The 21,725-nt window shown below is 48.0% G+C and overlaps 1 protein-coding gene across 6 annotated transcripts in view; it reads left to right on the top strand.

Moving 5' to 3' along the window:
• Nucleotides 1-21,725, top strand: part of zmiz1a (zinc finger, MIZ-type containing 1a) — a 112,891-nt gene that overhangs the window by 16,873 nt on the left and 74,293 nt on the right. For 5 of the 6 annotated variants that reach the window (XM_072703794.1, XM_072703800.1, XM_072703793.1 and 2 more), the window contains exon 2: nucleotides 11,154-11,257. The exons of the other annotated variant lie outside the window; for it this stretch is intronic. The gene's annotated coding sequence lies outside the window, so the exon portion shown is untranslated. The remainder of the gene's footprint in view (nucleotides 1-11,153; nucleotides 11,258-21,725) is intronic. 6 annotated transcript variants of the gene reach the window in all.

Genomic DNA, 21,725 nt, shown 5'->3' with positions numbered 1-21,725 from the left:
TTGTGGGGGGGGGGGGGGCATGCATCCTGCACAAGATGACTTTCCATATTTTAATATGAATCAGTGAATCTGCAAATTTTGAAATAAAACTGCGTATACTGCATTGTTGTTATGTATTATCCTTTGCAGTATCTAAACTGTTCATTATCAAACTCCAGACTGTTATTTAGCTGCAAATAATGTGGGTTTTCCCACGTTAGCGTAATATCTTTAATCGTCTGGAGAGTATTCCCTCAACATATTTTAGCCCCTCAAATGAAGTGAGATCTTTGTGTGCATGTTCTCCACCTCCTTCAAGAGCGATTTGATACTCGAGGACTGAAGTGTTTTCAGTGGAAACCACATGAATGATTGATAAAAGCACCATGACTGCTTAAAAATCTCCCAGCACCAGGACCATCAATAATTCAGAGCACTTTCTGTGTTTTGGTGGCACATGAAATATCAGAGTCATCATTTTGCAACCTTAAGCTGATCATATCTGGCAGAGGAATTAGCAATTTGTGGAGAGACTATTTTTTTCGTTTTTTTTTTTTAAATTTTTATTTAATCAGAGCTTCTCCTAAAAGTCTCTCTCTGCTCAGGGTGGGCACGCCTTGTTTCTCCCTTGTTTTCTCTCACTATGGTGGGTGGAAATTAATTAACAGGGAACCACCAGTGAGATTTGAGTGGGACATTTTTTGACTAATAAACCAACTTAAGGATCTATCAGAAAACATAATTAACGGAAAAAAGATAAATCTCCCAGAGTGCAGCAGTATGTCTCCATGTAATTATTTCAACCTTTTTTTGTTTCTTTCACCATCTTTGTTTGTAGTGGTTCTTGTATCACCCATCAAGCTTCTGAATGCGTCCCCCCCCCCCCTCCAGCCCCAGCATGAGACCTATTACTTTAATCCATCATTTTAACAGAAAATCTGAATGAACAGCGGCACGTCCTGTCTGCCGTCTTGAGGGCCGATGAAGTGTTCGCTTGGATTCTGAGATGCTGTTGAAGCATTGTGATTGTTTGGTTTCCGGGTTAAGACGAGGTCATAATATTTTGTAATGGTCTTAATTCATTAGTGATTCAGCCTCGTCGGTTGTGTGTACGGGGCATCCTTCCTTCGCCGAGCGAGCCATCGATCGTCGTTAGAGCGGATACCGCTGTGAAAAGGTCAGAGATGGAGTCGTGATGTTTAGCAGCTTGCCCCCATCATGCCTCTCTGCTGGAGGAGACGTGTTAGCCAGACGGCGTCTTTCCATAGCCCTGCTGCTCCCAAGCCTCCGTCGGGATTTGACCACACAAAACCGGGCTGTCTGCTGCGACTTCCAGACACACGTGCGGCGGTAAGAGAGTTGCGGAATAACGAGCCCTGCCGAAACCGACCTTAAGCTTTACGCTGAGAACCTTCTCGTACTGCGTTTACTTTTATTTATTTAGCAGAAGCTTTTGTCCAAAAAAAAAAAGCGTACAACTGAGGGTTAGAGAAGAGGGTCAGCCAGCGTCCGCGGAGCAATTTGGGGTTAGGAGCCTCGCTCAAGGGCGCAGCGGTGATGTGATTACCCTGCCGGCCCCGGGATTTGAACTCGCAACCTTCCGGCCACAGTCACAGACCCCTGAACCACTGAGCTGCGCACACTGCCCCCCATGGACATATAAAAATAAAACGATATAAAACAAGTCCATTTTCCTCATGAGATGACGGTTTGTGGACATTTTATGGATGATCATGGAGATTTCATTCCAAGTCTAAGTCTTCCCTTTCCCGGGTCTCCTTTCAGTGGAGTCCCCCCCCCCCCCTCCCGCAGCCTGGGGAGAGATTTCGGAAGCGCAGCGGAGTGAGTGCATTCTCTGCAGAGCTCTGTTTATTATCCCCTCCACGTCGATGGAAGGCAGTGTCAGCAGGGCAATGGCGTGGGGATTGGCGGATGTGACCTAGCCAACAGTAGATCTTCTAAACGGGAAATGAGCGTCAAGTGAGCAGTGGCGAGGATGGGAAAAGCCCGGAAGGCGTTGGTCTTGTTTGTTGAGGGCCGGATTCGCAATTTAAAAAAAAATAAAAATAAAATTTATTTCTGTTTTTTTGGAGAACTAGAAACGGCTAGACTTTGGTGTCATCCGGTGAGAGATGGCCTCTGGAACAGACGGGATCAGTCTCTCCACACCTAACCAGTTGTTGTCACTCACTTAGATTGAAACTGGCAGCCTGCTGGATGGGTGGATTAGTGGAGCACGGAGATGTTTCATGTTTTGAGTCCACCACCAGTGGCGTTCATTCACCGTTGCAGAAAGCGAGTCTCGCTCGTCTCCTGTAACATTATGGTTTATGCTCGAGGCCTGAAACTCGAAAGCGCTTTGAGCCGTTTTTCTTCTCGGTGTGTCTCTGAATGTGGTTTACAGACTGGCGTTTTCACAGTCGTATCCTCTGGTATCCTGCAAAGTAATGACCATCGTTAATACTGGCACGTGATACTAGTTATCCAGTGCTAGTAAGCTGTGTGCCTCTGCGGTAGTTTCAAAACTCTCTCCAGTCCTTATGTTCCAGAACAGCCAACGGAAAAGTCTCCAAAACACGTAAAAGGTATGATGGAAAGGAAAAGGAGTGTTGGACTTGAGCCCTGGTGTTTTTTTAAGCATATTTCTTCTGTCTGCTGAATAAATCCTGTTGCATTGGGTTTTTTTTTTTTTTGCTGTCAGGCCGATGTCATCCTGCAATTGTTTTCGACAGAAACCATTCCAGACGTCTATTGTTCTGCGCATGAGGGGTGAAAATTCCATTTCGAAGGTTTCCAGCATCTCTTTCTGTCAGTATCTGCGTTAAGGCTCCTGCGCTTCTCAGACTAGTCGACGGCGTGCAGACGTTTTTGCTCGTGGACGTCACTGTCGTGTGCGGCCGAGCCCCCTCATGGCTTGTTTAGGATGGGAGGTGCACGCACTTGTGTTGCTGGGATAGCGTGGACTGGGATTCTGGACCGCAGTGTAATGGTTGACCTTTTTCTGTGGCCACCTGAGTGTGGAGAGTGTCTCCTTCGTCTGCAGTGGGGGGGGGGTATAGGGTTATGCTTCAGTGAGAGTGGCTGATCATGCCCCCCCCCAGTTAAACTGAGTAGAACGCTGACCTGATCCGAAGGATAACTGAACAATGGCCCATCTTGAGTACGATCAGTCCTGACTTACTAATGATCCTTTTAGGGAATCATCCGATTCAGAATTTCATTCATTTTTAAAAATCACTCTGAGACATAAGCCTGAAGTATAAGCAGTTGTTCATACAGACCAATCAGTCTCGTTATTGTAATTAACTAAAAGATACCTGATAATTTGTCAAGATAGTACCCAGTCAAAACTAGTTGTTAATTCATAGCCACACCCCCACAGCACAGGTGTTACCCATAGTGATTTTTTTGTATGTCTTGTTTTCTGTCCTTTGCTTGGGTGTTTATACATTTTATCTTAAATTGGGCTAATTATGTGTCTTTGGTACCTGTTCAGCATCCACTGTGTTGGGAACCGGTGTTGCATTTTGTGCTTCTAGGGAATTCATTTCTCACCTGTAATTTTTTTTCTCGCATTTTGGGCCCTGGCTGCCGGGGGCCTCAGACAGCCGGGAGCTGCCAGGGGTCCGATTTTAGCCAAATTCCCCGTGGCAATTGCCAGTACCCCTGAATGGGGTGAATGAGCGCCGCCCTGACAGGAGGAATGCAGTCATAGCAGCTGCCAAAACGGATGCCGATAGGCAGTGCTGAAGGTTGTAGTAGTAGTAGTACTAATAATAATAATAATAATAATAAATTTTTCCCTCCAAGCTACACTTAAAAAAGAACATGAAATCTTGGTAGAATTAAATTATTTTTGTATTTTTTTTTTTGGGGGGGGGGGTTGTATGGTGCGTATGCAGGATATTTAATAAGGTTTGAACTTTCTCTACAAATGTACACATAGGAAACCTGGAGTAACTTTATCTGTCTTTATCTATGCTGAACAGATAGTGTGCTCGTTAAATTGCTCCTTGCAAAAAAACATTCTGCTCTTCAGCCTTTGTTTTGGACATCGGGGCTCGTCTCTCTCTCTCTCTCTCTCTCTCTCTCTCTCTCTCTCTCTCTCTCTCTCTCCCTCTCTCCCTCTCTCCCTCTAACCATCTTTCTGTTCCTGCCTCACTGGTTGTAGAACTGTGAGAGGTGTTTAGCAGTTGACTGTAACCTCTGCAGGCTGCAGTAGCCGATTCGCTTGGCAATATCTCCTGCATCGTGGAGGCTGGCCTGTTCACATAGAGTACAAACCGAGAGCGGCGTGTCCTCCACAGCCTAATCCACTTCTGGGCTGATTAGATGCGGGAGTGAGGCGACCCCGTGCTGGTGCGGAGCGGAGACTCGGACCCGTTCGCGCCGCCGTCTCCATAAAGGAAATCCGTCTCATTGAGATGTTCCCTCTGTACACTGGAATACACCCTCAGCTCGGTAATTGATGCCATTTAGCATAAAACACGAAGTTTAAAAAACACTCATTCGCTAAACAGCATGTGTTTGGATCGCTCTTTAAAAACCAAACGGTTTAGATTAATTTGAAATGAGCTCTCTGGCCCACGTTGAGCCTCCTGAGGTGTTTGTGTCTTTCTGGGGCCTCCGGGCCGACTTCCCTCCCGGTCCCACGAATTTGACAGATTGTCTTCTCATTGGCCAGTGTAACTCAGCAGAGCCGAATACCTGATTTGGGTACAGAGACGTAACACACTGAGGCCCAGGAAAATGGAAAGGCAATCAAAAACGATGTCTACATGTGTTACATTCTGAAATCACACAGACAAAAGTTATTATTATTATTATTATTTTCCTTTTTATTTAAGCTAAAGAGATATTTTCAGCTTCAGAGTTTTTGGGGAAAAAAAGGCATGTAGGTTCTGGAGTGTTGGAATCGTTAATTATATCCCCCCCCCCCGACATTTAATAATAAACAAATGATTGTAGAAGACACGATTGAAACTGTTAAAATAAATGAAGTACACAAGTACATTATTTTCTTAATCTAGAGTACAGCCATAACCTGCAACCATGCAGTTTATCAAACAAGCCCCCCCCCCCCACCCCAGTAAAGTCTTTCAAATTTCCAGCCCTTCTCCACCCAACAATTAATGAATACGTTATATTGGGGACTGTTTGACTAAACATCACACTAAGTGTGTCGATCCGTGTACTTGCCCTTGAGTGTTTACAGTATTCAGATGTCAGAATAGGAATTGGAGTGCAGAGTTCAGGCCCGTCGGAGCGCATGTTATGTGCTGCTCCCCCGCTCTCCCATTCCATCCTCCATCTCTCCTTACCTCGCTCTAAATCCTTGTACCTGCCTCAGTTTTAAACGCCTGCCGGATATTTCTGGAAGTAAAACTCGCATAAAGGAAACACAACCTTGCAGGTTTTTAAAATTATGATGATCTATTGAAGTGTCTTCAGCGGGGTAACAAGCTGTTCCCTCAGACCTGTTCTAGGTGTTCCTGTGAAACGCACTGATGTAAATATCAGTTTCAAAGCAGCCCGTTTCGTTCCAAAAACGGCAAATCTAAGAATGGCCCCCGGCTGTTTGATAGTGCAGGAACATGTGGTCCCTTCAGGCTGACCCTGATTGGCCGTATGTGTGGGAGGGAGGTGGCCTGGGCCGCTGTGGTCAGCTGAGTTCCGTGTTTCCATAGCACCGGAATCTGTCTATTAATGCAAACCCTGGATGGTCCCTGTGACCGGCGACTGTCTCTTTCGCTTCTGTATGGCGAGCGCCCTCTCTCTCTTTGGCAGAGTTCCGGCTTCAGCCTGCAGCCTGCCTTGCATTTCCTGCACTGTATACCCAGCCTGCTTCAACTCCCACCGGTTCGGGGGGGGGGGGTTGTTCCAAGGAAGTGCAGAGGGGCCACTATGTCATGGGACATCAGCTTTAAATTAAGAGGGTTTTGTAAAATCTTTTAAGGTAATTTTTCAAGAAAGAAAAACAAAAGCTAATTGTCATCCTATACTTAAGTACTTTGGGAGAAGATGCTAACATTTTGAAAGAGCAAATTGTTCTGGGGTTAGTTAAATTTCTGAAATGGGTATAACTTCAAAATCCTATAATATTTCCAATTACCTAAGGACCAGACAGACGATCTAGAGGACTTCGGCCTGTGAATTTTCCACATGGGAGATAAAACAAACCTTGTGTCTTCATGCAAGAGGTGGCGAGTTTTTTTTTTTGTCTTCACTGAATAAATAAGACATTGTAGCCAGCGCAGCACGGAGCAAATTACCAGGGTTAGCGTGGAAAATCGGACTGCGATTTGTCCCCTTCGCCATTTGAGCCCAGGAGAACCAACAGGTGTTTAATTACAGCGCTGACGCCTCGGAGCGTCTCGGGGATCGGCAGGAAGGGGAGAAACCGCTCGGTGCCCTATTCCACGCACATTTCGTGGCACGTTGACGGGGGGCGCAATCTCAAGAGGTGTGGCGTAAACATAGGATGCTGCGGACAGAGACCGCCTGGCTGGTGGTGTGGGGACTTGACTGTAGTCTCACTGTGTACTTTGATTAATCTTTACTTCATGAATGACTCTCCAAACTGACAACATTCTTCATGTCATGGACAACGACATCATTGAGTGTGATTATGTCATTATCCGTGCGTGTGTGTATATATACTGGATGTTTAGCAAAGTGTAAAAGTTTCTTTTCATTTTTGTGGGCTGTATCATTGTTTGGATGGACGTATCGTTTGCAGATTACATCTTCTGAAGCCAGGATACACATCTGGGATTTTACCTTAAATGACTTCAGCTTGTCAACAACATGAAGCAAGAATGAATGGAGTCACTGAAGTTAACTTTTGCTTAGAATTTGGGGGGGAGGCCCCCTTATGGAGGTAATCGCTGGGTCACAGGGGCCTTGTCCGATGGAAATATATCCCCCCCCCCTTTCTTTCCATCTTATATTATATCTGTTCGTTGTCTGGATAGAAACGGTTATAAAATGGTTTTTAGATTTGGCTGCCAGGTATCTGGTTTGTGGTTGTTTCTGCGTTGCTGGTTCCTGGCCGAGTTTAAGGTGTGAGCTTCCCAGTCCCTTGGGATCCGTCCTGGCAAGTCTGCGGGGCAGTGAGACCCACAAGGGCCACTTGAAAAGGGGCTGGAGAATACCTAAGGGGGGGGGGGGGGCAGTAGGGGAGGTTGTGAGGGCCACTTCACAAGAGGCTGAGGACCGCCCAAGGGCCACTTTATTACGCTGGGAGGCGGGCACAGCGCGAGGATGCTGGCCATCTTTAGGCCGGGGGGGGGGGAGGGGTGTCTGATTCCACAAGGACCCAATTAAGCCAGGAGACCTCCTGCAGAGCAGAGCAGGGAGGGGGGCGCGTGGAGGTCCAGCCAGCCAGACCGCAGAAGGGCTCGGGGTTCAGGGGCAGTGCTCTCCTCAGGGGTGGGGAGTTGTAGAGGGTGGGGGCTGGCCGCCGTTATCTAGCTCTGATGTTGCGTCTTGCATCAGTGATTTCAAGCCCTTTTTATTTGTGTGTGTGTGTATATACGTACGTGCATTTGTATGTCTGCACTCCGAAATCGGCCGGGAGCAGAGGAGAGAGCAGAAAAAGAGCATGCCGCTTCTGTGAAGCGCCGCCACCACCACGCCGGTATCCGTGTTTACGTCTGTGTGCGGCGGTTGTCAAGGGTATAAAGGAAGGAGAGAGCCTCGCGATGGAAAAACATCCATCGAGGACGATGGCATGACATCACTGGTTTATGAACACGATGGCATGACATCACCAGTTTATGAGCACGCCTTTTCTTGATGGCCGGCCAGTTGCATGATATCATCGGCGACCTGTTTCAACGTGTGTATCTAAATGCTCGTTGTGCACGGAGCTCCTCACCTCCGCAGTGTGCTTGTGTGTGTGCGTGTGTGTGTGTGTGCCTGCGCATGCCCGGTGGCTCACGGTGACATTACACCGAGCTCCGCGATGCCGCCTGCACTCACTGAACGCTCGCACGTCGTTTGCCGGGGATTTTCTCATTCCACTATTATCCTCCCGCCAAACCCGCACGACGCTTCCCATCGGCTGCAGTATTCCTGTCTCCCCCCCCCCCCCCATCATCGACAGGGATTGACAGAATTCTGGGGGAATCTTGCAGCCAAATTGGTACCGTTATTATTTTTTTTTGTATTTCCCATTTGCCTGGCGTCTGCCGGTGAAGCTTCACCATGACACGCGGGCTTTGTCTTGACACCGGGGCTGCAGAACGAGATGCCGCAGAGCCCCGTTATTGTACTTAAACAAATCAATTTTGTTGCAGTCTGCCCCCCCCTCCCCCATCTCTCCTTCCCCCCCGTTCTCGTCATTATGAACTGTTTGCAGCGTGGAGCACATCGATTTTTCACAACCCTGGGAAAAACAGCTTATGAGTAATGTGTGTGTGGGGGGGTCTTATCCGGGGGGGGGGGGGTTGTATCAGGGTGGGGTGGGAGCATCTCAGCTTAAAGGGCCGAGCCCCCATTTATGCCCTCCTCTCCTAATGAAAGTCGGTGATAGGGGCCAAGAAATGCCCACTCCCCCCACCGCCGACCCAACACTGCGGTTAAGGGGGCTCTCCAAGGAGCCTGGGGGGGGCATCTTCTCATTCACGACGCTCATCCTCATCTTTCTGATGGCATAGGAGCCAGATCGCCGGTGCAAAACAGACGGCGCAGTGAGTCTGAGGAGCAGTGCTCTTCAGACAGCGGATAGTAACCCCTCCAGCCAACCCCCACCCCACCCCCCGCCCCAGAACGATGCACAAGACTGCCGACCGTGGCCTTTTAATCTAACCACAGGACTCGGGTGAACGGTGCCGGTGTGCACGATGGCCGTTGGTGGCCAGGATCCCTCTCTCTCTCTCTCTCTCTCTCTCTCTCTCTATCATGGGTGGATAAAGGCACAGCCGCGCTCTTTCCGCCGCAGTCACGGCTCGGGAGCGGGGGGGGGGGGGGGTCTCAGCACGTCCAGTGCGATTTAATCTCCTTTAGGATTTTGTGCCGGGGTAGGGGATCATAGGTGGAGCCCGATGGATCTCATGACGTGTCGACCGCAGCGCCGGGTCCGAGCCGCTCTTAGAGTGGCTCTTCTCGGGTCGGTCGTTTGGGTCCACACGCCCACCGGCTGAATGGTACCTGGCAACGAGAGGTCAGGAAGCTCCCGGAAAATGCTGACGGGTTCCCGCTCCGCACACACAACGGATATAGATGCGTGTTTTCAGGAGGGAGGTCGCTCGGTCACAACATCGCTGACATGGTAGCTGTATGCTGATGCTGGAGGAAGATCTCAGCTCCGTATCGAGTGCAGCCCTCGTTCAGCCCCTTTCAGCAGTATTAGTGTGACCGTGAAGGTGTTAGTGTAGCTGCAGGCGTATAAGTACGTCCTCATGGGCATTCAGCCTTGTTTCGTCTTCCTGTTCAGCATTAATTGTCTGTAGTTCTTGTTCACCTCCATCCAGATTTGCCAGCAAACTGAACTGCGTCACCAGAAACTAATTTTCCAGTACATTTATTTCCCCATAAATATTTGTTTGCTTTGCTGATTGTCATTTCTGCATATTGGAATATTGTATTTGTGGGCGAGGAATACTCATGGTACTTCAACTGCCTATACATATATACAAAATTTCAAATATCCAAATGATTAATGTGCGTAATTAAAATGTCTACATTTCTCACAATAGATGCCTATTTGTAACTGTGTACTTTTTATTTGATATGTTAACTTGGGTAGTTAGAAAGGATTACTTAACATGGGTCATTTTATTAAAGTAAGGAATCCAATAGACATTGCAACCTTCAGTCAGCAATCATTGTTGTTATTATTATTTTAGCTATTTACTTTTTAAAATGTACACAGGCTGTTGGCTACCATGATGCATTTCTAGCTTGATTATTGGTGACATTAAGGCACTGGGCACATTGGCTATACTGAATATCACACACCTCAAACATGCGGTAATTGTAAATACATATGTGAGGCAGTGATATGAAATCCCCTTGTTATCCATGCTCGATTTTATCTGTAAAACCAGCGTGTTAAGCCATACGGCATGGCTACCATGTCCCGGCCAAAATATCGTGAATGGTTTGGCCCATCACCATTGAACGGTAGCTCGCTTGATGTTGGGAATGCTTGACTGCAGATACTTGCCCTTCAGGATTTTTGGAGGGTGTCCTCCAGCAGAAGGAATGTCATGCCTCGGCCATGTGGTTTTGCTGAATTTAGCCTTCGGAGTCTCGGATGAATGGAACCGCTCCCACTTGTGAATAGCAAGGAGTGGAGGGTTGAAATGCCTTCAGCGTTGGGTGCAAGCTGTCCCCCTTAGGTGGGAAATATGGCTGTGAACTTCATGTATGAATTGGGCCTTCTGGAGATCACAGCTCTGTGTAGAGGTAGAATACAGCACTCTCGGGTACCACAGCTGAAGCATTATACCTTTCCGCCGCAGGCGGGCCAGTTGCGTGTTGGTTATTCCATTTGTATTGTGTCCTTTTCTATTGTGATTTGTTAATTTTGGTGTCTGAATCTTTTATCGATGTGTATCAACATGTATGAATAAGCTCGTCTTTAGCGATTAATCAGTTCAGTTATGATGGAGTGGAGGTCTTTAAAACCTGATGGGTGTTTGGCTTGTGTCTTGGCTAAGAAGACTGGATGTTATCACCTAGAGGCTCCCTGGCACAGCGATGTCATTAGGGGCAGCGGGCACAGGGGTCGGGTCATGCTCGTGCCAGGGAACTCAACTGGGGCCGTTGGCCCGAGTTAAAGAGAGACCACCCGTTAACGGGTTTATCAGTCTATCTGTGGCCGGGTCGTGAGCTCCGCAGATAAGGTCCATTGACAGGCCAACGTCACCCTCAATGGCGATTTTTTTACGGTCACACAAAACGCGACCCTTTTTCAAAGCGCGTCTTCGACTCCCGCTGAACTTTGAGAGCGAACACCTGACCGTTTGGGAAGGTACTGTCAAGCTGTTTCGTGACATAATTGGGTTTGACCTGTAATGAGCTGCTGTCAGGCGGACCGCGTGGAGCATTTGGCCTACGGGAAGACGACATCTGTGTTCTGGAGAAGCCGCAGTCATCCATGATTATCTGGCCAGGTTGGTGGAGACTGCCTACCGGACTAATGTCTTGCCTTGTCTTTGTTTCAGTTCCAACAGACGTAGTCCGTGGTGGGGGCCCGCAGAGGGACGTTCCCCACGTGATGTGAAGGGAGGGGGGGACTGGAGGTGTACAAAGCTTGGCATTCACACAGGTATGTACAACTTAAGCCTTTGTGCTACCATTTTGAAGGTGGGGGGTAGGTGGTAGTAAGGGGTGTCTCCCAGACCTGCAAATTCACCTACGGTGTACTTTTTATTTGATTATTTTTTTCATTTCTCAAAGCTGTGTCTCCTGACTACCAAATGTCAGACATTGCTTTTGGGTTTGAGGGAGCAGATGAGCCGTGTCACTGGGAAGAGATATCAAGCCCTTATGTATAAGTGGCTAAGTCATCGCAAGCATGTGATCCGAAATGTCAGCAGATGGAGAAGCTATGGTTTTATTTCTTTTTATTTTTTTCTGTACCTAAAGCTCCATATTTAATTGGATTTGTTACTGATGCTGCACATAAGTGTGACACGTTAAGGCTCCTTCTTAAGGAGAGTAATGTTGTCAAGCCTTGATTTAAACGTAGCTGTCTGGTTAACACCCATGGCGCAAGACAAAATATTTATCCTGTCCTGCAGCGTTTACATTTTTTATGTTTATCGAAGGACGAAACTGAACACAGCAGTATGAAGCTAGTATGAAGTATTTTGAATCTATATGGTGTAGCTGGTTCGTTGGTTTGGTTAACTGTCAGGATGTGCTAGTTTCACCATCATCAAGACTTGTGTGTTTGACTGATAATAACTGATCCTGTCTGCGTGGAAGAGTATACCGATAGCTAGACATCCAGAACTTTTTATTTTAGGGCTACACACTGCCTCTACATCCTACACAGCTAGCTAAGCAGTAATCATGCACAGTCAGTCTCGCGGCCATCATTTAAAAAATCAGGATGACCGTTCAATGTTGTCAAACTTTGTAAAAAGAAGACAGGCCTACTGAGAACAAAACAAATGTTAGATAATGCTTTTTTATTCACGTTAGCACTGAACACAAAAGAAGACTTTGATATTAACTTTGTGAACTTTCTGTCTGATCAAATTTGTTTCCGACCAAGATCTGTCCAGTCTTCAATATGTGGTATATTTAGTGAAACTAAGGAATATGTAAGTCCTGAGGTTAGTGTTGGTGTCCAACTGTTTCTCATGAAAATCGATCCTGGTTTTCAAGACGTTGTTGATCAAGCCAAATTTTGTAGGGTTCCAAAGGACTTTGTGGTCAATATGGCACTTCCTAGCCATCTGATTGGTTTCTTGAGTATACGATAGGCACCTAGATTTTTTAACTTCTGATCCATCATTAAAAGTCTAGGGTTCCTTTAGGGAAAACTGTTAAGTTCTAGGCTGAATTAAATTCTAAGCTGTGGAGAAGAAGATTAAGTACTTCAGACAATAGCTGTTGCATGAAGTAATGATTAGTTTGGTCTAATTTGTCGTAGCTACGCTCAACAAGATGCAAGTCAAAGAAAACAAATGAATGGACAGCTTCGCCTGGCTAATGGGACAAGTACTGTGTGCCCGTCGCATCCATGTTGTCCTAAGATGCTCCCCGTAGCTTTTGAAATCGTCCCCGCCAATGACCGCACGACGACTCACGGCTCGTACTCATTTCAGCTGCTGGAAGAAAGTTGAAATGGCGCCAAAGTCTTAGCCGCGCTAAGCTAAATAAACGCGTACCATGGTTTGATTTAGAGACGGCTGAATGAAAGCTTACTGTGATACTTCTTCATTTGGACCGCGTTAACGCATGCTGTGCTTTTTGTCTGAAATCGACACAGGAAAAGGGAAGAGGAAGGGGCGGTTATAACGTTACAAGTCGCAGGACTGCCTGCATGCTTTGGGGGTATGTAGGGGGCAACTTGGACATTCTTATTTATTAGTGAGGGGGTGTTTAAATAGAGCAATGACCTTTGACTGTTTTTTTGTGATTTATTATAATTATTAATAAATGGTTTCCACCATAATATTTCTTGCCTCATGTTTTGTTAATACTGCATATTGCTTATATGCCCGTGAGCTTACATGTGTGTTTTACCCGATTTGTACTGCATTAGACTTGTATGGGGGGGGGATCTTTGATGTGTTCCATTTATCCCCCCACAATCCACTGTTTTCTAGGATTAGGAATTAGGACATGGGGGGGAGAAAAAGTGGTTAATCTTACTTAGTGCAACGTGAATTGCGGGGGCTGACTGTGTCCTGACAAACATCTGCCTCACACACAGCCGAGTGGGATAAACTAAAGCGATTAGCGTGGAAACGTCAAGGGATGGAGAGCGGCGCGGCCAACGGGAATGCGAGTCAAGCGCTCCCTCGCTCTCTAGAGGGCTTTGTCTCGGTGAAGGGCTTCACACTGTAAAAGCTGCTCGAATCCTTTATGAAGACATGCGTCGGGCAGAAGGCTGGTGTTCACCAGATATCATTCTGCTGGAAAATCGCCAGAAAGGTATATTGTCTTTCTACACAAATTCAGTGTTTGTAAAGGTATTCTTGCATTACATAAAGCTGGAAATGATCACATTTTCATTATTTGTGTGAAATCTCGTAAAAAAAATTTCCCTGGTTGTAAATTGATAATTTTAGTTTTTTTTGTGTTTTTTTTTTTTTTTAATAATTCTATCTCTTTTTATCACTTGTTTATTTAGTGTGAGCCAAACGCCGGTTCAACTTGGTGATAATCATTAAAGATCTTTCTGGGCTGCACCTTGCACTCCGCCGTCACAGAAGATCATGCTATCCCGTGTCACTTTTTCAGAGACCGTGCAGTTGGCGTCCGTCAGGCCCCAGGGCTAACAGACGACAGCAGGGCGGGAGGCAAAGCAGGGGAGGCCGTACCGTTAAATTTGTCCCGGCTGCGACTCTATTTGCGCACACTTCCTTTTTGACTCGCTAGCAGGACGATATCCTGCCAAGACTTTCACAGTTAACCTCACAGAAGGGGAAGGGCGGGTGACAAAAAAAAAAAAAAGGCCCTTCCTGTCGGTGGTCTTTCTCAACGAGGTCTGGAAGTGATAAGCAGCAGCAGGTCCCCCAACCGGGCGGGAAGAGGGTTCGGGTCGTGGCTAAGGGTTTGGGTTCCTTTGTCTGCTTTTGTGCTGCTCAGCTGAGGTGGCCCAGGCCCGAGCCTGGTCTTTCGTCTTGGATGGGTCACTCCAAGAACCAGATGACACCGAGCGATCCGTGGAGGACTTTCACGGAGCCGTATCGTTTGTCCGTCGGGTGTTTCTCCTGAAACGGCTCTCGTGTGACTGCTTTCGAAAGGGCTGTTTCAATGTTGCACTCAGCGACCGGCTAAACTCTATTTGGCAATTGAGAGGAGTGTCATGGAGGAACGTTTTACGTGGAATAATGGTTTTCATTAAAAAAGAAAAAACATTATTTACGTAAAAAGGCAGTTGGTAGCCTTAAACACCAAATATAGTGTTTGTTTTGGTGATCGTTTGTCCAGTCTAATCTGAAGATCTTCAGTCCATATTTTATTGATGCATTATCAGTGTGTTGGTGAGCTGTTCATTCACATTTTGAGAGTGATAAGCATGTGGGGTTGTGGGAATTTTTTACTCATTTTGGCGAGTGGTGGAGGTAGGGGTGGGTGGGAGGTAGGGGTGAAAGCGATGGCTTTCCGGAAGCTACATGTGCCTGTTCGGGGTGGCTGCGCTGTCTGCCACCAAGGAACCCAGTAACTCCCTCAGAGCCAGCGAGGAGTTTAGCCGGAGGTCAGAGTCTGTAGCATGAGCTGCCTCAGACCTTCTGCTGCTGTCGATGATCCATGTCACCGTGCGACACCGTTGGGGGGGGGGGGGGACTTACTAAAAATAGCGAGGCGTCATCTCCTTCCAGCGGTACGGATATCACACCCCCCATCATGGCTGTCCTGGTCTCTGCCCGACTGACGTGTCAGAAACCCAGCTGCCGGCCACACCGCAATCGCTCCGTACGCCGGGGTAAAGTTACGGTTAGGGCGGCTGTCTGCCACACTCCCAGTAGCTATCGGCTAGCCGGCGAGGCGAGATCGCCTGGAGACGCTACCCTCCACGTTAGAGTTAGCGTTTTCACGGTGTCCTACCATTCCCAACTTTATTGCATCTTGGGTGTCTTATTTGTAAAATAGAAATATATACGGCTATGTCGGTAATTTAGGCGAGAAAATAAAACTTTTTGAAAGGTTAAAAAAGACTGGTATGAATATGGCATGATTGTAATGCGCGACCCAATCTCACTCTCGCCCTCCGTTCCTCCCTCCCTCCTTGAGTCTCATTAATCTATTTATATCTGTCTTATACAGAAGCTCATCCACACCAGCGTCTTCCCTTCAGATAACCTTGGATGTATTACTGTGGCTGTGTGCATGTTTTCTCTATTTTATAAATCACAATGCATCTCGGGACCTTCGCCCTCGGCCTCTCGTTATGGGAATACGCCTAATTACGCGCCGTGTTACCAGGTAGCCGCGACAAGGGTGAAGCGCCACTAGGGAAGTGGGGCGGGGAATTAAAAGCATTAAATGAATACTTAAATACATGCCACCATTGTTTGGAGACACACTCCGGGTTCACGTTTCAGGAGATTTCCTCGTGATTAATGACCACAATATGCGATGCTTCACAAGCCAACAAACTAATTAACGGCACTTCATAACACTGTTGGCGTTGGGATGCTGATGGTTTATGAGTGATCTAATCTCACGCCGCTCTCGCTCTTTCCATCTGTAAACAAACGCTACACTTATCATAACGTTTTAAGCCGCATGGCTTCGTAAAACAAATGAGCTGGTTGCGGGCGATGGGTCTCCGAAGAATCAAGGGCTTCGAGCTGTCGGTCCTCCTTAGATGCCGCTTCCCATGATGCCGCTTCCCAATCTTGCCAGAGTTGCTGCATCTCGAAACTTGTGGAAAAGCAATGGGCACGATGAGATCTTTTACACGACGCGCCGGTCTGTTTTAAGATCCTTGACTTGCCAGAGTTTTCCGGCTCGCAATTCTGAACACGGGGGAGGCAGCGTGTTGAAAATGAGGGGGGTTCGCATCAACTGGGCAATTGTTTGGGGGAGATGCCTGTGGCGAGCTTGAGTGGCATGTAGGGGGGAATAAGGATGACAATAAAATCTATGAAATGGTGTGATTTTCAGGAAGAAGGATTCTGAACAGTTCTCCATTAGCTAGTAGCATGGGACGCACGAAAGTGCATTGTTAATACCCCTTGAGTGTTTAGCCACGTCCCGATCGGTCTGGTGGTCGGTTGGTTCGGCGTGACCCTCTTACCCCCCCCGTGCCCGCTGCTCCCCTTCCTGCGAAACTCTAAAGTGAGCCAGATGTCTGCCGCGCTTTACCTCACCTCCCGGAGCGGCATCCAGGTGTGCTTCCATCGCTTATGTTAAAAAAGCAGCACCTGTGCATGATTCTGTGTTTTGAAAACAAAAAACACTTCCAAAAATCTTTTGATGGGACCTTGACCAAAAAAAATAAAAAATCTGCACAAAGGAAGTATTATATGGCTGCCAGGATGAGTCAGTGATGGGAGATGGAATGTAGGAATGATAGCAAAGGCCACAGTGATCTCCAGGGTGGAATATACACTTATTTTTTTAAAGCTCTGACGCTCCACTGTCAGCCTTTGGGGATACCAGCATGTAGCTCAGCGGGCTAAGACTCTGTGTCTGTGATCGGAAGGTCACCGGTTCAAGCCCAGCTCCAGCAGAATAGTCGCATCTGTGGGCCCTTCAGCAAGGCCCTTAACCCCCCCCAGCTTCATGGGTGCCGCTACATGTGGCTGCCCTTCGCGGCTAAGCTCGCTCCCACCTACATTTGTGTCTGCGTGTCACGGAGAGCAAAATGGGGTTAGGCGAACAGAGAATCGATAGTATCATTAAACAAAAGAGGTGGCAATGAGCCAAATCCACATTTTAGCATTTCACACTGCACTGATATTTGAACTGATGCCACGCACTGCAGTCACTGCCTACTACAGTCACTGGTACAGTGGGCCCAGGGCAGTATGGCCTCTCTGTCCTTGATCTGAGGTTTAGCGGTTAAGTAAAACAAAAAAAAAAAAAATCATCTGTCTTGCTGAATCTTTGCAGAGGCGAGATTCAGGGAGGGTGGGGAGCGACGCAGAGTGGCTGTAAACGATGCGTTGCTGCTCTCCCTGGGAATCTCGACAAGTTGATCTGATAATTAAACATGAAGGGAGGAGTTTTGGCAGGCTTCTGTGGTACGCTGCCTTTTATCTGAAGTCTTATCAGATAGGGGGTGGGACGGGGGGGGGTTACATCGTGTGTTCTTAGTGCTTTTACTTGTCGAATCGTTCTCTGCAGGCATGCCCGTTGGGGATGTGCTGTAATTGGCCTTTAGACATGCGTGCGCCGGCAGAAAATGCGTCAGGAAATGCGCGCGGTGCAGCTACTGGCCTTCGCTCTGCCCTCCTCACCCCTGCCTGGCGGTCCAAGGTCTCGACCGGGGTCACCCCGTAGACACAACAGCACGCCAAAAACAAACGTGGCCCCGCTATCCACCATCGGGGGGGGGGGGGGTTGACCCTGCGTTCCCCCCGCCAGACAGAAAGGGAGTGTGCTCTCTGCAGGAGGCGGAGCGACGGCAGCAATGTTTAGACAGCTGTACGTGTGTCGCTGCGTGTCTGTGCCCCGGTCGCGGGTATTTTTGTCTCCTTAGAACAGGCCATAAGACACTTGAATCGGCACCTGCTGCCATCTTGATGTCATCGCCCACTATCACGCCGTCACTCAGCGAAGGCACAGGAGGTGCCCTGACCTGCCCCTTTAATTAAAGTCCCCCCAATTGGCAGGTGTGGCGCTCGTCAGTTGGCGCTGCGATTCGCACCTCGGATAAAAGTTTGTGCAAGACCTTCGCAATGCAGCGGCACGCTAAATCATTACGCTCGGCTGCCGGGGGGGGCGTGTCACATGCGGGGCCCTGTAACTCATTTCACCGTGCAGGCTGCGGTTATTGACACATTTACGACTGTTTACATAATGCTTATAAAGGCGTGACATAATGAGGGTCTTGCGTATTACCCTTTAGCTACTAGTTTCTTGATCGCTGGTAGGTCTTTGCCGAGCTTAATATAACAGTTCAGTGGAGTGAAACTAATGCATATATTACATGTGTGCTTTAAGTACATATAAATATTCTAAATACATTTTTGGACTGTTAAATAACATTTACAATGAATGCAAATGTAACTGCTGGAGTTCACTGTAGTCTGCTGGTTAAATGTCAGCTTTGGATGAATTAGCTCCTTCACTGTGGGATAAATGCTTACAGGTCTGCGGCAGCTGGGCTTTGGGTGTGGAGACCAATTAAAAACTTAAGACGTCATTCCTGCTGCTGCTCACTTCCTATTGGCTGCACAGCTTGACTCCACCCCCCAGGACTAGCATTGCTCATAACCCATTGGTCTATCCAGGTCAGTGGTTTCTGTGATGGATTAGATGCTTGTAAGGAGAGGATATTTACAAGCCGGCGGTTTGGGGATTTGCACGTGCTCGTTAGGCACCACTGATGTTGACGTGCGACGTCAATGCAACCACGGAAAGTCAGCTCTGAAGTTTACGCTACTAAGTCCTCAGATAAAGATGTGAAAAATGACCGATGAGTATTACTGGTGGTAGAAAGCCGTAATGCCTGTCCGTGGTTGTGTACTAGTGCTGTAGGAAAATGTAATTCCAGCAATTGTAGGAAGATGTCAGCTTCCGGTATTTCCGAGTTATAGCGTAGGCGGTCTTACGTGATTGGAGTCAGGATAATCTTTCTGTAGATGTGTAAAATGAGTGTCTGGGCTTCCAGTGGTGGAACAGACTATAAGAATATATATTCTGTTCAGGGAATCTCTGTTGTCTTTTGTGAAATTATTTTAGGGAACCATGGGCCCCTTACTGACAAATGCATTGTTTTCTGGGCTGATACGTGCACTCCCAGCAGTGACCTTTAGGGGGAGACGTAAGAGCTTGATGCCCCCAGATGGGCGTCTGTGAGTCGCAGCCGGGAACGTGTCAGACAGCTGGTCATGGGTCTGTGGCCCGGCAGAGGGCTGGCAGGAGCGTCGGCACATGGCTGAGCGGCTCGACCGGGCCTTCAAGTCACGCTCTGCTTTGGGAGGAAGGAATACCGCAGGTTTGAAGAGGTGTGGAAGGCGGCATGGTTTCCCCAGTCGCTATGAAGCATTTTGGCCACTGGGGGTGCTGTTTGGTTTCCTAAACTATTTTGGTCACACCAGACCAGTAGGAACCTGCTTCCTGTTTATCAAGCTGTTCTTTAGAGCCAAGCTAAAGGCTTCTGCAGAAATAAGCATGTGTCATTAAGGCGGGGGGGGGGGGGGAGGCATCGGTAATATCTTCATCTCTGCAGTCTTGGCACATGTTCAAATGAACCTTTCTGGGAGGGGAGGCGGGAGGAGCTGGGAGATGGTAGAGGTTTCATGTCACGGAGAATCATATCACAGAACCCGCCGTTCTTCACCCGTCAGGCTGACGGCGGCTTTTAAAATCCCCGCTAGCAGAAATCCCAGCGCGACGGTGTCCCTGCGGCACGCGGTTCATGCAGGGTGAGCGGCACAGTTAATAAAAACGGGTGCTGTACTGTTGAAAGGCCCTGCCGTCTGGCGGAGCGGCCTCATTCTCGTCTCTCTGCCGATACCAGACTGGTGGGGGGGTGGGGGTCGGGGCGCATGAGGACAGCCAGGGATGCCTCCTTTCATCCGCAGCTACCCACCAGAGCCTCCCGTCGCCCGTGATGCAGCCGCTTCTTGACACCGAATGTTAAAATATGGTTTTTATTTTCCCTCTCGCCGACCTTCCCACCTGCCAATCATAACAAACGGGCGCTTGGGTACAGATCAGGAAGAGGGGAGAGAGCCGGGAAAGGAAATGAAAGAGACACCCCCCCCCCCCCCACCCAAATGTGCCAGGCCTAAATGAATTATTCAGATCCGCCCATCGTGTGTCCGGGGGACCGGCCGCACGTGGTACCGTCCGCGGTGGCATCTACCCGCGATTAATCCTGTTGTAAGACGATCGCGGCATGCCAAGGTCCTGAGATTGCACGGTGTGTTTTCACGTTCCAGGAAAAACGATGCCAGACCGAGTGGTTCGAAGCGGACGCGTGCCGGCCTCCCGGACGACGCGCGCGGTTTCTTTCCGAAGCTCCGCCCCCTACTGTGTGTGACGCTGGCTCTCGGCGGCGGCGGCGGGGGGGATTTTCCCAATAGTGTGGATTCTTCACATGGCGGCTCCGTGAATTAATTCAGCCGACGAAAGGATTTTGTAGAGCCGCTGGAATACTTACAATTAATGATGTAAATGTTTAGTGTGCGCTGTAAGTGTCCTAGGAGACAGCAGGAAGTCAGAAAGGTTGTCTTTTTATAGCCGACTTCAGCCCCTTCCTTGATCTGCAGGCCTGGTTAATACCAGGCTTGGCCTGGGTGGGCAGGACATGATCGTGCTCAGTGTGGCGCAGGCAGACGACAAGCTCACGCCCTCTGCACCTGCAGTATGTGGCCATACTAGATGCGTGTGACACATGAGCCAGTCAGTGATCTTCCGTAAACAGAGGCTGCTGACCCAGGAGGAGGGGGAGGGGGGGGGGAGGCACACAGGCAGGCAAGTGGGTGGGGCTTCGTCCCGGGCTAACAATGCGCACCATTCAGCCACGACTGCTTTTCTGAATTTTTTTGTTTTCTCGCAAATTATCCGGATGTTTCTGACAACAGCCGTTTCGTGAAACGTTACTTCGGGTTGTTAAAGGCAGATGTGCACCAAAGGGAAAGCAGAAATGAGCCGTGGAAACCTGGAATATCTGGTGCGTTTTCGTGGCACGCGCAAATAGGAATGGGAATCACACACAGGCATGGAAGGCGGCTAACATGCTGGATGACTAACAGTCTGTAACTAAAGTAAACACAATCAGATGACTGTTTATCTGACACAGTTCTGTGGGTACAACACTTCGTCAATAGGCGCTTAGAAAGTTCCAGAAAAATATTTCAAAACTGAATCTTTTGCAGTTTGTTTAATGTGACGTGAGGGAAACCGGTACTTGACCTTCCTTGACCTTACTTGACCATGACCGAGCGGGAAATGTGGGATTGTATGGAGTGTGTCCTGTCTAAAAAGCCAGCCTCCCATTCTGCCTTGCAAAGTGTAGCCAGACTTTCCTAACAAGTAACAGAGGAGAATCTTATTAGAATAATGCAAAGATCAACATGCAAGTTGGAAGACAATGAGTTTAAAATGTCGCTGCCATTAAACAGCAGATTAGTAGCTAGGACATGAATATCGAATTATGAAATTGCCGGCACAGTTATCCAAAGGCTGCCTTCAAATATTCATTTCTAATTACAGCTGCAACAACGTTCCGCCTGCAATAAATCGCAGAGTGATGTTTTATTAGGAGAGAACTGTAATCCTCGAATTGATTTACATTTTTTTTCTCCTGTCATGCAATCAGAAGTTTTGGGGAGCTTTTCTTCATTCGGAAAAAGCCAGCAAATCCAAATGACAGGACGACTCATTTTCTCTGCAGCGGTTCAGCGATGAGCAGTAACTGCTTGACCTTATGT

The sequence above is a fragment of the Paramormyrops kingsleyae genome, chromosome 20 (assembly GCF_048594095.1).
Source record: "Paramormyrops kingsleyae isolate MSU_618 chromosome 20, PKINGS_0.4, whole genome shotgun sequence".
NCBI lineage: Eukaryota > Metazoa > Chordata > Actinopteri > Osteoglossiformes > Mormyridae > Paramormyrops > Paramormyrops kingsleyae.
Note: the sequence above shows the minus strand (reverse complement) of the source record. Positions and strands in the feature narration are given on the sequence as shown.